Source organism: Lissotriton vulgaris, chromosome 12 (genome assembly GCF_964263255.1).
Source record: "Lissotriton vulgaris chromosome 12, aLisVul1.2, whole genome shotgun sequence".
Taxonomy (NCBI): Eukaryota; Metazoa; Chordata; class Amphibia; order Caudata; family Salamandridae; genus Lissotriton; species Lissotriton vulgaris.
The window spans coordinates 111,733,730-111,751,508 of NC_141700.1; positions in this window are offsets into that span (position 1 = coordinate 111,733,730).

Consider the following 17,779-nt stretch of genomic DNA (forward strand, 5'->3'; position numbering starts at 1 on the left):
CCTCCTTCTATTGCTCTTTCATGTTCTAAGATTCTTCTCTTAACGGGATGTTTCGTACTGCCAATATAATGCAGTTTGCAGGGGCATTCCAAGCAGTATACCCAATAGGGGGTGGTACAGGTCAAATATTTATTGATCTTTCTAGCTGAGGAACTCCCAGGAGTTAGATAGTGAGTAATTTTAGGGCTAGTTTTACCTGCCTTGCAATGGTGACAAGGAAAAAACCCTGTAAGGTTACCAAGTCTTGGTGTTTTTGGAATGGGGTCAAAGTGACTGTGAACAAGTAGGTCTCGCAAAGATCGATTACATCTGTACGTAATCAATGGGAAATCAGAGATTTCTTTGTCTATGGTACAGTCTGATTTGAGGATATGCCAATTGCGTAAAAGGACATTATGAATCTTTTTAGAATCGTTAGAGAAAATGGTTATAAAGCGTAAGGTGCCTTTGGCGTCTTCGTCTTTTTTCTTTTGAAAATCTTTCACAAGACACCGACGTGGTATTTTTCACACTTTCTCCAAAGTTTGTACCAAAATTAATTCAGAGTATCTTTTTGTTTTTAAACCTTTCCATACATTCTTTTGCTGCTATCTCAAAATCCTGTTCCAAGGTACAGTTCCGTTTCAAACGCAGCAACTCGCCATAGGGGATGCTGTTTTTGAGAGGTTTTGGATGGCAGCAGCATGCCTCCAAAATGGAGTTTCCGGCTGTAGTTTTGCGGAATAGAGAGGTGCAAATCTTCCCTTCTCTAATTGTGATTCTCAGGTCTAGGAAGTCAACTTCATTATTGCTTATCTGGCCACTGAAATGTAGGTTTAAGTTATTCACATTTAGATGTTTATTATAAATTCACGGAGTAGCTGAGCGCTATATAAATCTCTCCTTAACATTAACATTAACAATATAAGCTTCTGCGTCAGCTTTAGTACCCTTCCAAAAGATAAAAAGATCATTGATGTATCTGTACCAACCGATAATCGATTGGACCCATAGGGAATTCTCGTCGGCCCAGGCCACCTGCTTCTCCCACCAGCCGACGAACAAGGTTGCGTAGCTGGGGGCAAAGCAGGTTCCCATCGCCGTCCCTCTGATCTGTCTGTAATGTTGCTTTTGGAATAAGAAAATATTGTTGTTGAGATAGAAGGTGATGAATTCAAGAAGCATCTGGTTATGTAGAGTGAATTTCAGTGATCGACTTTTAAGAAAGTATTGTACTGGCTGAGTGCCCTGATTGTCTGCAATACATGTGTACAATCCTGTAACATCTAGCACAATCATCCCCATGTCTGGATCCCATGTGATATTAGCAATGGTTCGTATAAAGTCAGTAGTGCCCTTAATATACGAAGGTAGTGTTTTCACAAAGTCAATCAAAAAATAATCAATGTACTATGACATTGCTTCCTTGAGACTCCCCTTAGAGGAAATGATTGGTCTGCCCGGCTATATATATGATGTGATCAAGACTGGGGTGACCCGGTCGAAACGCGTCATGCTGTGGTGGTCAATCTGGAAATAAACGCAGCTTATTGTTTAAAGCTGCTGTGGACCGTACCTGTTAATTTCCTTGCCCCCGGTGGGCTATTGGACTTCGACAACAGGAGTTGTTTCATATATATATATATATATATATATATATATATATATATATATATATATATATATATATATATATATATATATATATATATATATTGTGTCACAACAAGTTATTTCCAAGTTATCACCAACAGGGAAAACGCCGCACACCACCTCACTGTTGATAAGTTCAATTTATTTTCCTGTAGGCTCTCTCCCACCTACGCGTTTCGGACTCTACAAGTCCCTGGTCATGGTGTACAAACCAAAAAGTATCTATATATATATATATATATATATATATATATATATATATATTAGCATTTGGATACAGGGTTATTTTTAGGGTTCAGGGCTAGGTTTGGATTTTGGGGTACAGGGGTATTTTTAGGGTTCAGGGGTAGTTTGTAAGCCCTGAACCCTTAAAACCTTAAAATACCCCTGTACCCCAAAACCTAAACCTACCCCTGAACCCTAAAAATACCCCTGTACCCCAAAATCCAAACCTAGCCCTGAACCCTAAAAATACCCCTGTACCCCAAAACCCAAACCTAGCCCTGAACCCTAAAAATACCCGCCGCGGAAAAGCATAACTCACTGGCCATCCTAATATGGTGGACGGTGTCTGGAAGACACCGTCACCATATTAGAGCTTTTCCGCCGCGGTTGTAATCCGACTGCGGCGGAAAAGCTGCGGACGGAAACCAGGACCCACCAGCCATCCTAATGTGGCGGTGTGTCTTTGGTCAGTCCGCTGCGGTTTTTCTGCATCCTCGGGGCCGGCGGTGGCTTCCCTATATATAATGACCCCCTATATGTGTACATCTAACACTAAACTCCAGTTTGAGCAATAAATCTAGACTCTGAAGTCTGGCAAAGCAAAATTAGAGTGCGTTAGCAAACAGACAGTGGATCCACAAGAACTGCCTTTGCCTCATGTTCTCTCCACTTTCAAGTGTGTCCCAAGGGTTATATGTAAAACCAGAGACTGACGTCTGGTAGGACAAAAGCAGAGTCCTTCGGCAACCAGAAAGTGGATCCACAAGTATTGTCTTGGCATCCTTTTCTCTCCTCTTTCAAGTGTGCCACAAGTGTTATATGTGTAGGATTTGGCACTCAAGATGGGTCGACACTGTAGAGTAAAAAAGGATGCCCATAGCCTCCAACTTCAGAGGAGGCCAGAGTAATCATCTCTGCCCATTCAGGTAAGCCTATTGTTTGCTCCTGTGAGGCATTTCACACCTATTCAAGGCTAATTACTGGCAGGAAGAAGCTAGAGACCCAATGCAAATTTGACCCCAGGAACTTCAGGCAGAAAAAGATAACGTTATAAAAGTTACTTTTTTCAATATTTATTTAAAAAAACAACTTTGTGTTTGCTTTGGAACCTTAATAACTGTTAAAAATAGTTGTTTAATTATTTTCTAGCTGGTCCCTGTCTGAGCGATGAACCACAGAGCTCAGACCAATCACAAAGCTGCTAAGGCAGCGTTTTGATTGGTCAGGGGATTCTAGGAGGCTGTGTGTTTCCACTGAGTAGAGGATGGAGAAAGAAGAGGTGCCAGTGCTATTTTTTTTATATTTCCTCCTCCCTCGCTTCCCATCCCCCGCCCCACTATCCCTGGTCGGTGCCACTAGTGGCATTTAAATTCAATGCCCTGGGTACTTATATAAGCATGTTAAATATGGTGATAGGGAGCATGCCAATTCAACTATGTTTAATGGGGACACATAGGGGCTTTAATACTGGTTAGCAGGGTATAAGGTGCACAGAGTTCTAAAGCTAGCAAAATTACAGGGTCTAGAAAAAGTTACAAAATCTGGGGTGACCACGTAGACTAGGTAGATTTCTTACATTCTCCTATATCTCTGAATCCATGTCATGAAAATGATGCAACTCACTTTGTGATCTGATGAACACAAGTGGAAAACTAAAGTGAATATTAATTTGTGACAGTGAAAGGGCTGTCTACTAATAATACGTCATAAAAACAGCTAATAGGGATTCTGAATAGGGTCATCTTTTTCTGTCCTCTTCCAATACATCCCTCATTGACAGTAGCCCATTGTCCATTAAAGGGGAATCTGTGTTAATTGTTGCTGGATAAGAACATGTCATTTTGCATGCAGATATTGAATTTCTGGATCCTTGCTCTGGCTTTTCTCTCGCATTAATGGACTGATATTAATTTTCAAAGGTTAAGAGACAAAAAAATAATTCCACAGAGGCTTGCAGGATTGGATCAAGACTATAGGAGACATCTGACTATACACAGACAGTGATGCGGAGGAATCAATACAGTACAAATATCAATAGGACACATACAAATTAAATCCTATTCTTTGGTATGCAGTCCCTTCCTATTTGACTTACTAACTTTATAGCACATACCACCTCTGATTCCAGGAGGAACAATTTATAAATTCATTTAATTGTTCTCTTGTTTTTACCAACACAAAAAATACATCAGTACAACAGCTCACAAAAATAAACTAATTACATAAACATAAACAAAGAACAAAGAAATGCATTCACTTGTACATGATAATACACATGATCATATATTCCTTCCTACCCCAAACTTAGAGTCTTGTGGTTGCTACATCACTATGAGCAATCCAACTACGGGATAGTCCTATACACACATGAGGTGAACATTTCAACCTCCGAATCTATCCACAATATGTGTATCAAATTTCTTAACAGGAACTAATAATCCATTGGACTCATCTATTCAATGCAGTCGAAGCGTTTCGCCCTTTCGTTTGGGCCTCATCAGGACAAGGGTGCAAGGAAATCACATATAATAAATGAACCATACTAAACAACAGTTGCCGCCTCCTGTATGTCATCAATGTGCTGATGAACTTAAAAGATTTGTGAAGGTAAGAGGGGAAAATTCCAAGTTTGTGTGTAATCCATACTCCTAAACATCACACACCAAACAACCAAAAAAACAAAAATGAGCCACCTGCCTCCCAAGTGAAAGAATCACAACCTATAATCCAAACAAGCGTCGACAAATAAATCAATGTGCACAGAAGTAAAATAATATAATAATACAATTGCACGGAGTAAAAATGTTAACATGCTATAGAAACGAATCTACCCCAATTCACCCATGTGTCTATAGAGGTAAATCTACAGTTTCTACTACCCTAATCAGACAGACAATGTGAAATATATAACTTACGTCGCCCTAGTGGATAAGCGCTGGACTTCAAAATCCAGTCAACATTAATGAGGCGCTCTCGGGGGAATGCAGGAATTCCAAAATCAAATGAGTGGGGAACTCGAGAAGGAACAACCATATTTCATCACCCTTCAAGACTCACTAAAATTATTTACACAGAGATGGATATCTAAAAATTGAGATACATGACCACTGTGTACCTGTCTCCTTAGCTGATGGAAAGTCTCCAGCCTGTTCTACGATGTAGAGAACAACTAATGTGGGCCCGAGAGAGAGTCACCAGAGAACCCCCCTGTCATGCTAGAAGGACAACAAAGGACATCCTGAGGTTATTAAACCTGGAAGTCCTTCAGAATTAGCCCAAATGGATCGTAAAGAATCTTGCTCTTACCTTCAAACTAGTGCAAAGAGTATTAAAGAAGACGTCAACGCTCTTAGCTGCAACACGCGGCCATAGCGGCAGAGCAGCGGAAATTATACTTGTGTCTACGTGCTGATCGGCTGAAGGTCACGTGCCGCTAGACGTCATGGAGATAGAAAGAGCACTGCCTATCTGAACGGTAACTGCCCAACTTTGCAAAAGCCTTTTAGTCTCTTGCATGAGTCTAGCAAAGTTTATTTCGGTCATTTTGTCCAAGTCTTTTGTTACTCGTACTCCTAAATATCTAATCTCCGTCTTATCCAGATGTTTAAGGTGGTTGGGTACGAGGTTGTTCCATGACACAGTTTCAGTCTTATCTCTATTGACTAAGTAACCCGATATTCGCCAAACGTTGCTCGCTAATTCCAGGACTACGGGTAAGGATGCCTCCAAATTAGCTGAATATACTACAAAGTCATCTGCATACAGGGCCTCTTTCCTATACCAGTCCCCATACTGGAAAGGGGGAATTCTTTGATCCTCTCTTATTCTTTTTGTAAGTGGCTCCAAATAGAGAATGAACAGCAGCGGTGAAAGTGGACATCCTTGCCGGGTTCCCCTATTTATCCGAAAGCTAGTAGGTAGCGAGCTGTTGATTAATATCTTTGCTGTAGGGATGTCATATATACCTTGGATAGCATGGAGGAAGTTACCACCAAGGCCAATTTAGGGTCAACTAACTCTATCAAAAGCCTTGGCGGCTTCAACCAAAATAACCAACAAGGGGTCCCCATTACCGAAGCTTCATCTATCTCACCCACCAGATCTTGTATCAAGTCAGACAGCTGCCTCACCTTCATAAAACACTTCTGGTTTATATCTATTAAGTCTCCTAGGACCTTATCCAGTTGTCTGACCAGAACTTGTGAGTAAATGTTATAGTCTGCATTTAGTAGAGAGATTGGCCGATAAAATTCACATTTTTTGGGTCCTTATCAGGTTAAAGTATTAACATAATCACCACTTCACTCCATGTAGGGGGAGGGGTGCTTGGCATTCAGCATCTCTACCAGGTGGGGAGTAATTTCGTCTTACAAAATTTTGTATGTCTCGTTAGGAAGGCTATCGGGCCCGGAGCTTTCCTGTTCTTTAAATTTTTGATAATGCTGTCTTTCTCTGCCGTGGAGATCTCTTTGTTGAGAGCTGCCTGCTGAATATTATTTAGGCAGAGAAGTTTGCCCTGATTTAGCCACCCTCTAATCTCCAATTGTGTCCCCTTCTCATCATCAGTATATAACTCCTGGAAGAAGCTTAATCTGGATTTATACTGAAAAATGCGCATTTTGACAGATTGGTTTGTTTGCCCTATGTAAACTTTTCACATGGACATTTCAAGCAATAAATCATTTTTGTGTGCTACAGTTGGAGAAACTGTGAAGTACATGTTTTATACCATTAAGCATAATAGATTTAGAGCCCTTTGTCATTGGCCATGCTACACAGTTGTTACATTTAAAGTGCCGAATCAGTGGTGTAAGTCCCATCATTCCTTGTAAATCCTATCTGGTCTTTGATGGTCGTGTTGCTTTGACCAAATACTGTTGAAGGTTCTTTTCTTTGCGGAAAGAAAATGTTGTATGTAGCATTGAGCGTGGTTTCCACAAGCGCACTTATGTGCTCTTGGAGATCAAGTTCTTCCTTTGTGTATCTTTTTTATTCTGTAAACGCTCTAGTCACGCTATACTAAACATGTTGTGTTTTGAATACATGGGAGTTTACGGGGGTCAGTTGGTGTGTCCGCTATGGTCATTATGAATTGACCTCCCGACTTGAAGAGATGCAATAAACTGCTCCCGGACCTGATTTGATTCTTCGTGTTTTATTCATACATGAACAAGTCTTTCCCACAATTGGCGTAGAGAGCCGATCAGCTCACTCATTATCATTGAAAATTTCAATATATATATATATATATATATATATATTTTTTTTTTTATCCATTACCATCGGATATCATTATTGGACTTTGGGGCTGCTCGAAATACCTTGAACTACTATATATCGATTTGAAGCACATTACTTTCCTACGAGAAGACGTTGTGAGTACAGACATGGTTCGCTTTTCTTTTAAATGACTTTGAATTGTGCTTTCGTAATTTTCTGCTCAAAGGAAATGAAGACATAAATATTACTTGGAATTAGTTTTTTTGGCAAGCAATACCTAACGTTTCCACATAATATCTAAATTTCACGCTAAGGGTTTCGCTGCGAAGACAATTTCAAAGACATTCACGCTTTGACAAGTGCGTGCGATTAGCTTCTGTGACGACTGTGATATTCTTGGAGTAAAGTGAAATAGAAAACAGATTAACGCGGAGTTTATTCTTATATGAAGCATATTTTCAAGCGTGAATGCACATAGTATTCTTACATTATTGTTGAAGTTATATTCCAGCGACCACCATCATTTTGAGTGTTCCAGTGCAAAGCATTCCAGCACGTATTCTATTCATCGTTTTACTCGAACGTCATCATGCTCCCCTTGCGGGCGTGCCTCCATTTTGTTTCTCATCATACAATGTGCTACCTAGCAACCAGCAAAACTCGGAGCAACCAGCAAAGTCATGTACGCAGCAAATATTGACTCTGCAAATATATTTATAATAATGTTTTTATCTGCAGCAAATACCTTGTGGACCTATTTTCTGATTTCAGCTATCATCTTATTTCTGTGAAAACAGTTTCAGGAAAGGAATTATGTTATTCATTGTATTGAGGGAAGGTATTGCCTTGATATTTCTTAACCATTATTATTATCATTATTTTATTATTAAAAATTATATGTATAGATGTACTTTATAGAATAAGTTTATTCACATATATTGTGTTGTGATTTCAATTTATTATATAATCTTCAATATGTCAGGTATTGTTCCACCTCCTTCATTCCTTACTTAATCTGGTGAACCTCCAGTGTCATGGGAGGTATGGGAAATAGTTTTTCTTGCTATGTTGAGGTTTTAGAAGGGGAAGACTGCGAGCCTGAAAGGAAGTTGTCATTATTAAAACATTGTCTAGGGGGATTTGGTTTAAAAGAGTTTAAAACATTACCTGCTTTAATTAATCTAGGAAGGATTAATGTTTACCAATACGCCTCTTCACAACTTAATCTGCGTTTTGTGAAAAAAAAAATGTGATGGAAAGATTCATATTTTATTCACGGAAACAACAACTGATGAGTCAATTGAAGACTGTGGGGCCCATTAGGATGGCGGACGGATCCGCCCGCCATCCGCACCTAAATTCCCCTCGCCATATTAGGATGGCGGGGGGACCACGGCGGACGGAAAGACCGCCCGCCGCTTTTCGGCCCCAGTCGCCTTGCGACCGGGGCAGAAAAGGTTTAATATGGTGGCGGTGTCTAATAGACACCGCCAGCCATATTATGATTGGCTTGTTTAGATGCCTTTCCGTGGCTGCGATGCCACCACGGAAATGCATGCGGTCTTCACTCAGGGGGCCCCCTGCAGGCCCCCAGAGTGAAGGAGAGGTGGGGGTGCACACAGGGGGTACCTGTGGTACCCCTCTGCATTTGCATAAACAAAGCGGCAGGCACCGCGCGGTGCCTGCCGCTTTGTCTATGCTAATACATGAATGCATTTTTAGCATTGTGCGGGCGGTGCTGAGAGCACCGCCCGCCACAATGCTAAAAATGCAGGATGTGCCCGCCACTGTGGTGGGCACATCCTAATACCCCCCACGGGACCCTCACCCTTATGGCAGGTGGTTCCAAACCACGGTAGGATGACGGGCGGACAAAGTCCGCCCGTCATCCTAATAGGCCCCTATGTGTCAGCGTTAAGGTCTCTTGCAGCCTCATGTGCCTTTAAACATATTTTATATGAACAAGTCTTGAGAGACCAAATATTAATGCGTACTAATAGCAAAAAAATACAGGAAAAGTTGTGGTCCACGTCTGATTTGTCATTAAATGCTGCTATTGACATTGCAAAATCTATTGAACATTCGGAGAAATTTGTAAAAGAGATTAGAGGGAATGAAAAATCAACAAGGAATCTAATGCCAATGACAAGCATAAGAAACATTTCAATCAAAGGGTCAATTCATCGGAAAAAACAGATGGAAAATTTAAGAATTCTTACACAAGAGTTGAAAGATGCAATTCTACTCTACTATGTTTCAGATGTGGAAGCAATAGTTATCCAGCAAACTTTAAAGGTTGTCCAGCCTTCAATAAGATCTGTTTGAAATGCAAATAGTAAGGACATTTTAGTAAGTTTTGTAAGACCAACTCCAGGAAGGTAAATTATATACAGTGTGCAAATGATGATGATGCCATTTTTGGCAATGATGAACATTAGATCAATACTGTAATTAATATCCGCAGTGATGGTGAAGTGTCAAAGTTTCCTTCATGTATCATCAATGTTGATGGAATTGATTTAAGGTTTTTAGTTGATTCTTTTGCTTGGTATTCCATCATCTCTGCTAAAGTTTGTAATGAGAATTGGCCCAATAGATCTCTTTCTCAACCTGATGTGTCTCCTGGGAGGTACACTGGACACAAGATTGATTTAACTGGTTATTTTTCTGCTGACCTGGAATTCTCTGGACGACAAACTTTCAGCAACATTTATGTTGCTAATCAGGGATATCACTTCTTGGTTATCCGCACCAACATGATTTGAGTAGTAAACTCAATCCCAGAGTCAATCCTCCTGTTTTTGCAATTGACTCACTCAATCAGCATGAGGATTCTTCTGTTGACAATTTAATCAAAACTTTCCCAAGTGTTTTCAGTGGTAAATTGGGGAAATACCAAGGTTTTGAACATGTGATTAAGTTACATGAGAATGCTATTCCTATTAGACATAAAGTAAGGAATGCTCCTTTGTCCTACAGGGATAAATTGAAAATCATGTTAAAGAATCTTTGCAATGAGGGCATTATAGAACCTATAGAGTCTTCTCCATGGGTTTCTCCCATAGTGATTTCGGTGAAATCTTCAGGCGTACTCAGGTTGTGTGTGGATTTGCGCAGCCTGAATCGTGCTATATGGGATGATGTTCATCCTCTTCCAAATTTACACGAAATGGTGTCCACTTTAGCTGATGCTAAAGTTTTTTCATGTATCGATTTGGCAAGCGCATACCACCAAGTTGTTCTGTCCGAAAATTCTAAAAATTTCACAGCTTTCATCACATATGAAGGTCTTTTCAGATACTGTTGTATGCCTTTTGTATTGGCAAGAGCGGCTTCAGTGTTTCAGAGGTTAATGAAAGATACCCTGGAAGGTTTACCAGGTGCAATTGCTTTCCAGGATGAAATTTTGGTTTATGGGAGGGACGATGATGATCATGACCGGAACTTGCATAACGTTATTGCAGCGAAAACCAAAATAAAAGCAAAGGAAGTGGAAAATTTAGGACATACAATTAGTGGGAATGGTATCAGATCCAAACAAAAACACATTGAAAGTATTATCAATGCACCATTGCCTTCTACAAAGGACCAATTAGTTGCGTTTCTTGGTTTGCTTGAATTTTATGCAAAGTTTATTCCCAATTATTCTGCCAACGTTGATCCCTTTAGATGCCTTCTTAAAAAAAATGCAAAATTCATATGGTCAGGTGAAATGTCAGAAGCTTTCAAAAATTAAAAAAAATGTATTATCCATTCTCCATGTTTCAAACGATTCATTCCAGGAAAAAAATGCATAGTTAGGGTAGACACTAGTAATTTAGGTCTTGGTAATGTTTTACTTCAAAAAGACAATTGCAGTGAATGGATTGTAGCCTATGCTTCCAGGGCATTAAGAGACGCAGAGAAAAATTACTCCGTCATTGAGAGGGAACTTCTTGCTTGCGTTTGGGGTTTAGAGCATTTTAGGAGTTTTCTGTGGGGTACTGAGTTTTTAATCAAGACCGATCATAAACCTCTTGTATTTTTTATGTCTCCTGGTGGGGGTAGATCTATGTCTGCACGTTTAGCTAGATTATCATCGCGATTACAATAATTTAGGTTTAGCATAAAGTATGTTCCAGGCAAAGTAAACATGCACGCTGATTGTATGTCTAGACTCCCTGTTGTTAGCGAAGATGTTCATCAGGATGATGATTGTGAAGTTGCTTTCACTGCTCATGATGTGAACTTGATACATGGTGGGAAATCTGTTCTGTGTGAGGATATTTGGAGCTCAGGAATGGAAAAGGATGTTGAATTAAATGCTGTAAAGAAATATGTTGTCGAAGGTTAGCCAGAATTAAGAAAACTCTCTGGTGAAATATTGAGTTTTTGGAAAATACAGGATGAATTAGCTATTGTGAATGGTTTAATTTTAAGACAGGACAAGATTATTCCCCCTGTTGCTCTGAGGGATATTATTATGGAATTAGGTCATGAGGGTCATCTTGGGATCTCATTCACTAGGAGACATATAAAAGAGTAATTTTGGTGGCCTGGAATAGATTCATCAGTTGAATATTTTGTTCATCAGTGCATTAAATGTTCAAACAGTGATAAATCGGCTGCACCTTTGCGTGCAGAATCACATCCCATTGAATTCCCTGTAGGGCCATGGAGGAAATTGGGTTTAGATATCATTGGCCCTTTCCATGTACTACCCAAGGATAGTTCTTATGACATTGTCTTAATTGATTATTTCTCAAAGTGGCCCGAAGTAAAGATGGTCAAAGAAGTAAGTATACAAAGCGTAACTGAATTTCTGGATAATATATTCTGCAGGGAAGGAATTCCACAAGAAATTGTCACGGATAATGGACCACAATTCATTAGTAAAGAAATGGAATTGTTCTTGAAAAATGTGGCATACTTCATAGGAAAATAGCTGTATTCCACCCAGAGGCTAATGGTCAGGGGGAACTGTTTAATCGTGTGGTACAGGAGGCTATTCAACTGCCCATAAAGGGGGGACTCAATTGGTACAATGCCTTACAATCTATGCTACTAGCATATAGGACCTCTCCAAATTCTGTCACTTTAGCGAGTCCTTTTGAACTGTTGAGGTGACGCAAACCAAGCACATGTCTAGTGCCATGGTGGCTAAATAAATGTGTGAATGATGATAAATTGATTGTTATTGATTATGATGTAGTCAAACGTAGGGTCAATGCTTACAAAGAAAACATGAAAGAAAACATGGACAAAAAAAGAGGTTGTGAAAGTAAACAAAAAATTGTTATTGGTGATCTTGTTCGTTTAAAAAAAAAACATGTTCTCAAAGGTTCACAATGTTGGTCTGATCCAAAGAGAATTACTGAAGTGTTTAAAAATGCAGTAAGAGTTGAGGGAGGAAGTGTTTGGAACTTAAATAGGATTTCTTTGTTCAAGGGAATTTCTCACTCAGGTGATGTACACAACAATTCTTCTAGACGGGTTCTTAGTTGCTCTCGTTTAGATAGTGACTTGTCTGGGAGGAAACGTGGGCATCATCTTCCTGAGAAATTCAAGGATTACTTTATGGATTAATTTAAAAATAAAAAAAAGGAGGAGGATGTGTTGTATGTAGCATTGAGCGTGGTTTCCACGAGCGCGCTTATGTGCTCTTGGAGATCACGTTCTTCCTTTGTGTATCTTTTGTATTCTAGTAATGCTCTAGTCACGCTCTACTGAACATGTTGTGTTTTGAATACATGGGAGTTTACGGGGGTCAGTTGGTGTGTCCGCTATGGTCATTATGAATTGACCTCGGTTCCGCAAGCTTTTAAAAACTTTTCTGTTTTCTGCCTAAACCCCCGCATTACTCTGTAGTTTCATTCTCTGGTGAGCGCTGGGATGCCTTTTTGGTAACCAAGCGCTATATAAAACTCAGAATAATAATAATAATAATAATAATAATACCTCCCGACTTGAAGAGATGCAATAAACTGCTCCCAGACCTGATTTGAATCTTTGTGTTTTATTCATCCATGAACAAGTCTTTCCCACAGAAAACATAGGTTTCGGAATGCCTAAATGACTTACCAATCTCCAATTGCACAAAATTTTCTTTTTAATTTTGTTTGCCTTGGGATTGTAAGTTAGTACACACATTAAAGGATTCAGATCTGATTTGGATTTGGGGGTCAATAGTTCTTCCCTTGGGGTAAACGATGCTCGTTTAAGTGCTGTTCTCACCAATTTCTTGGGGTACCCTCTATCAGTCAATCTCTTTTGTAAGATCTCTGCTTTCCTGAAATAGTCTTCTCTGTTTGTGCAATTGCAACAGATTCTGAGAAAAAGCCCATAGGGCAAGTACTCCTTTAAACTTCTTGGATGTCCGCTCGTAGAATAAAGCAATATATTGTGGTCAGTAGGTTTAGTATATAAACTGACCTCTAATTTTCCATTCTTACTCAAAATCCACACGTCTAAGAAGTTGATCTTGTCATTACTGCAGTTTTTCATAAAGTTCAGGTCTGGGTTCTAGTATTTAACCAACTATGGAACCTTTGTAAGGTCTCTCGATCCCCTTCCCACACCATCACAATGCCATCAATAAAGCACAGCCACTGTATGGTATGCACTTTGAAAGGGTTAGACGAATTGAAGATACACTGATTTTCAAAGCAATCCATAACAAGATTCGCTATCTCCGGGGCAAAACAACACCCCATCGCTACCCCTTTGACTTGTAGGAAAAGGTTTTCTTTAAAAACTAAAAAATTATTCTTCAAACAGAGGGTAGCCAACAATGCAATGAATTCTGTAGGCACCTGGTGTGGCTGGACTCTCTGGAATCTGGTGCTTCCTCCTGGGGGATGTTGGTGTATAGGCTTTCAATATCAAATGTGACCTGAGTTGTTTATCCTTATAAAACATGAGATTTTCTATTTTGGAAATAAAATCCATGGTGTCTCTAATATATGCTCTTGTTTTGACTATGAACGGTTTCAGAGAGAAGTCTATGTTATATGCTGCTGGTTCCATAAGTGAGCCGCACGCAGATATGATTGGTCTCCCCGGTGACTGATTACAGTTTTTATGTATCTTCAGCAAAACATATATATTTGGGGTTTTCTGGGTCGTAGTGTCAAGAAACTCATATTCTTTTTACAGATCTACCCTCCCTCCAAAGCTTCAGTAGTGAGATGTAGAACATGGCATTTTGCATGCAGACATTGAATTTCTGGATCCTTGCTCGCGCTTTTCTCTCGCATTAATGGACTGATATTAATTTTCAAAGGTTAAGAGGCAAAACAATAATTCCACAGAGGCTTTCAGGATTGGATCAGGACTATAGGAGACATCTGGTCTTGGCACAGAGATGTGTAACATTTGGATACATGAGATGATTGGAGAGGCGATAGTCGGGGGCCAAACACTGCTGGGGAGCTTGCGTCCCGACAATCAAACATTATCAAACAAAATGAGCCCTAAATAACAAGTGACGCAGTTGGAAATAACGCGTTTCACCTCGGCAATTCCCGCCACGGCTCCAATGGGAGCCATCGGGGGATGAAGGTCATCAAGTGGGCAGCCATTGGAGGATGGGTTGCCATGGTTTGATTGCTACGTCTCGCGGGCTCCACCGGTCTCGCGGGATTTGGCTGAATGGCAAGAAGCAGAAGGACTGCCACAGTGAGACCCTGGCAAGTGATGAAGGGACTTAGGCGGTGCCAGCACAAAGTGAACAAACAGGCGCATAAGCTCCCGGCTCCCAGGGCGCATCGGCAGCCTGTTCGAAGGCCTTCGAGTGCCAGGGCAGGTGCAAGTGTGGGCCTCACCAGCCAAGGGCACCGGCTGCCCCAGGCAAGCATGCGTCTGCTTCCTGCTCTCCAGCCGACTCCACAGAATTGTTCCCTTTTAATTATCCTTTTTTCAAAATTAGAACAGACAAAGATTAGATTGTTGACAGGCACAATCTGATCATTAATATGCAGTGTTAAAAATGTAAATATCAACGGCTAACGGTTTATTAACATCTCATTCATCGCAGATGCTCAGTTCCAGGCTCATCTCCAGTCCCAGTAGCCATGTACCCTCATCTCATCCATGCTGTGCCAGAATAGAGACTAGACGACACAGTTGCCTTGATAATTTCTATTATATTGGTCTAAAAATCTAAGCATTGCTGTCGATAGCTCTGCGACAGTGCCGGCTTTAGTGCTGGTGGCGCCTGGTGCAAAAATAATTTTTGGCACCACCACACTCCATGACCGCCTCCCCGAATTCTCTCATTACCACCGATCAAAAGTGACCCTCTTCTCTCCAATCATAAGTTATTGAATGAATGAATGAATGAATAAAAAGCTTTATTTGGCTACTCAAAACCATTAAAGAAGACATCAAACTTTTAGTCAGCATTATTTTCATATCAAAGATGGAGTAATAAAGAGTAAAAAGAGAAAACTTTAAAAATGAATAAAAACATGATTAAAAGAACTAAGTTCATTAGACCGTTTCTTCGTAAGCTGGATAAGTTATTGCTAAACACAGCGCCCTCCCCTGAGGTCAGCGCCCCCTCTACCGGCAGCATCGGTCACCCCGCCCTAAAGCCGGCCTTACTCTGCGCTTCAAACATCCACGCACACCCAAGCAAAATATTAACAAAAAGACAAACATAACAACAGTACAGATAGGCCACATACTAGGTGGTGGGTGGTGTCTGTACCCACCAACTGCTTTTGGGAGACTATTTAATAGGTAAGTGCCAAAAGCTATGCTCATCAGTGGAGTGCAGAACTCCATCACTCCATTACTGAAAATGGTCATCATTATATTGCAGGATGTGCACACCACTCTACTGCAGACAATGACCATAATTGCACGTCAGAGTATATTATTATTGTATCCCAAAATATGGCCATTATGCCCACCGCTGCATCACATTGCTTTCCAACAACTTACTGCAAAATATGAGCATTATTGTATTTGATTATATGGTGCTGCGGAAAATGGCCACTGCTTTCCTTCAGCGTGTGCCCCCCATACACTGATCACTTCGTCAGACAGTATAGCCATTGATTTACAACAGAATATACTCAGGGTCGGCCTGGTCTATAGAGCAACCAGGCAGTGTCTGATGGGCTGGTCTGACCGGTCAGTGTGTGGGCTGGTTATTTAACACCTTAACTGCTAGCGGTTTTCCCGCTGTGTGCTGGGTTTTCGAAAATCCTGAGTAACATGATGAGCTCAGCTCGTCATCAGCATACGAGCGCCGTAGCTGATGACGAGCTGAGCTCGTCATCCGCATCGAAGGGTTAACAGTTGGTTGCCAGTATTATGGCGATGTGGGCCTGTTTTTACTCATGATTTCCCTGATATTACCACACGTTTGCTACTATTTTTTGTCCTGACTCTGAATATACTCACCCCTTTATTTTACCTTAAAGCCATCGGGGGATCTGGGGATCAGGCTTCGAACCCCGGCACCGGCGGCAGATTAGCCCAGCACCATGTGACTCTGGGCAATAGCTTGCTTAATCTTCCCGACAGCCCCCAGCGCCGAGAGACCCTTACGGGTGATTGTGCACTTTACAAATGTAGATTATTATTATTATGACGGAGAATATGTCATTGCTTTACTACAAATGGCCATCCTTTTACAAGAAGTATTAGCCATTATAGCTACTGTACTATGGAATGAGGCCATCAATGAACAACAAAATATATGGGGAACATTCCGAGTTTGGCAGTGCAGGAGCAGGACCGCCCAGCTCCCACACCACCAAACCCATGTATGAACCACCTACCAGATCAGGAGTTTTCTCCTGGTCTGGCCGGCGATTCTTTGGCATTCCCAGGGTGGTGCCTATGAAATAAGCACCGAAATGGGAATGTCAAGGGCAGCGGCTGCACTGCACGGACTGCTGCAGTCCATGCCATGCAGGTACTGGGGTGCATGCATACAGGGGGGCACAATTTGCATCAATATGACGTGAGGCACCAGGGGGCCTCAGAGGGCCCACTGTTTCCTCTCCATCTTGTTTTTCATGGCAGGCTCACCGTCATGAACACCTGGGTGGAGAGGAGACTCGTAATATACTTGGCTGGACCACAGCTGTCCCGCCAAGCACACTGCAACCTCAGGACCACAGCACAACGGCCACCGAATCTTGGTTCCCTGGCAGTTACGGTGGTTCCAGGGCAGCCTGACCGCCCCAGTCGTAATAGGGCAGTCGGGAGACTGTCACTGTGAGTCGTGTGGCCCATGGACCGCCAGACTCATAATGAGGACCCTAGCATTCTTGATCCATGACTTGGTCATAATGTGGCAGAATGCAGCCACCTTCTTACAACAGATTATGAATTTGCTCACTCCCCAAGTTTGTCAGCCATTTTGATACATAATATGTGCACCTGCAACCAGAAAATACAATCCCAATCGTAGAACATGTGCACATTTTTGTCCTACATAATACGACCATCTTTTTATGACTGAATATGTACGTCGGAATACAGTCATGTCAGTGTACGACACACAATGATCATATTCATGCAACAGAAACGTCACCTTCAATATTCATTGTAATGTACCAACTTATCTCTCCACTCTCCACCTAAAAGTGACCGAATATAACAGCATTATATTTGACAGTCCGGTAGCAAATGTAACCTCGAGTTCCTTGCTTCACTCTGATCTCAAGAAAAGGCACCCTGATCCACTCAGGTCTCCCCCACAGCC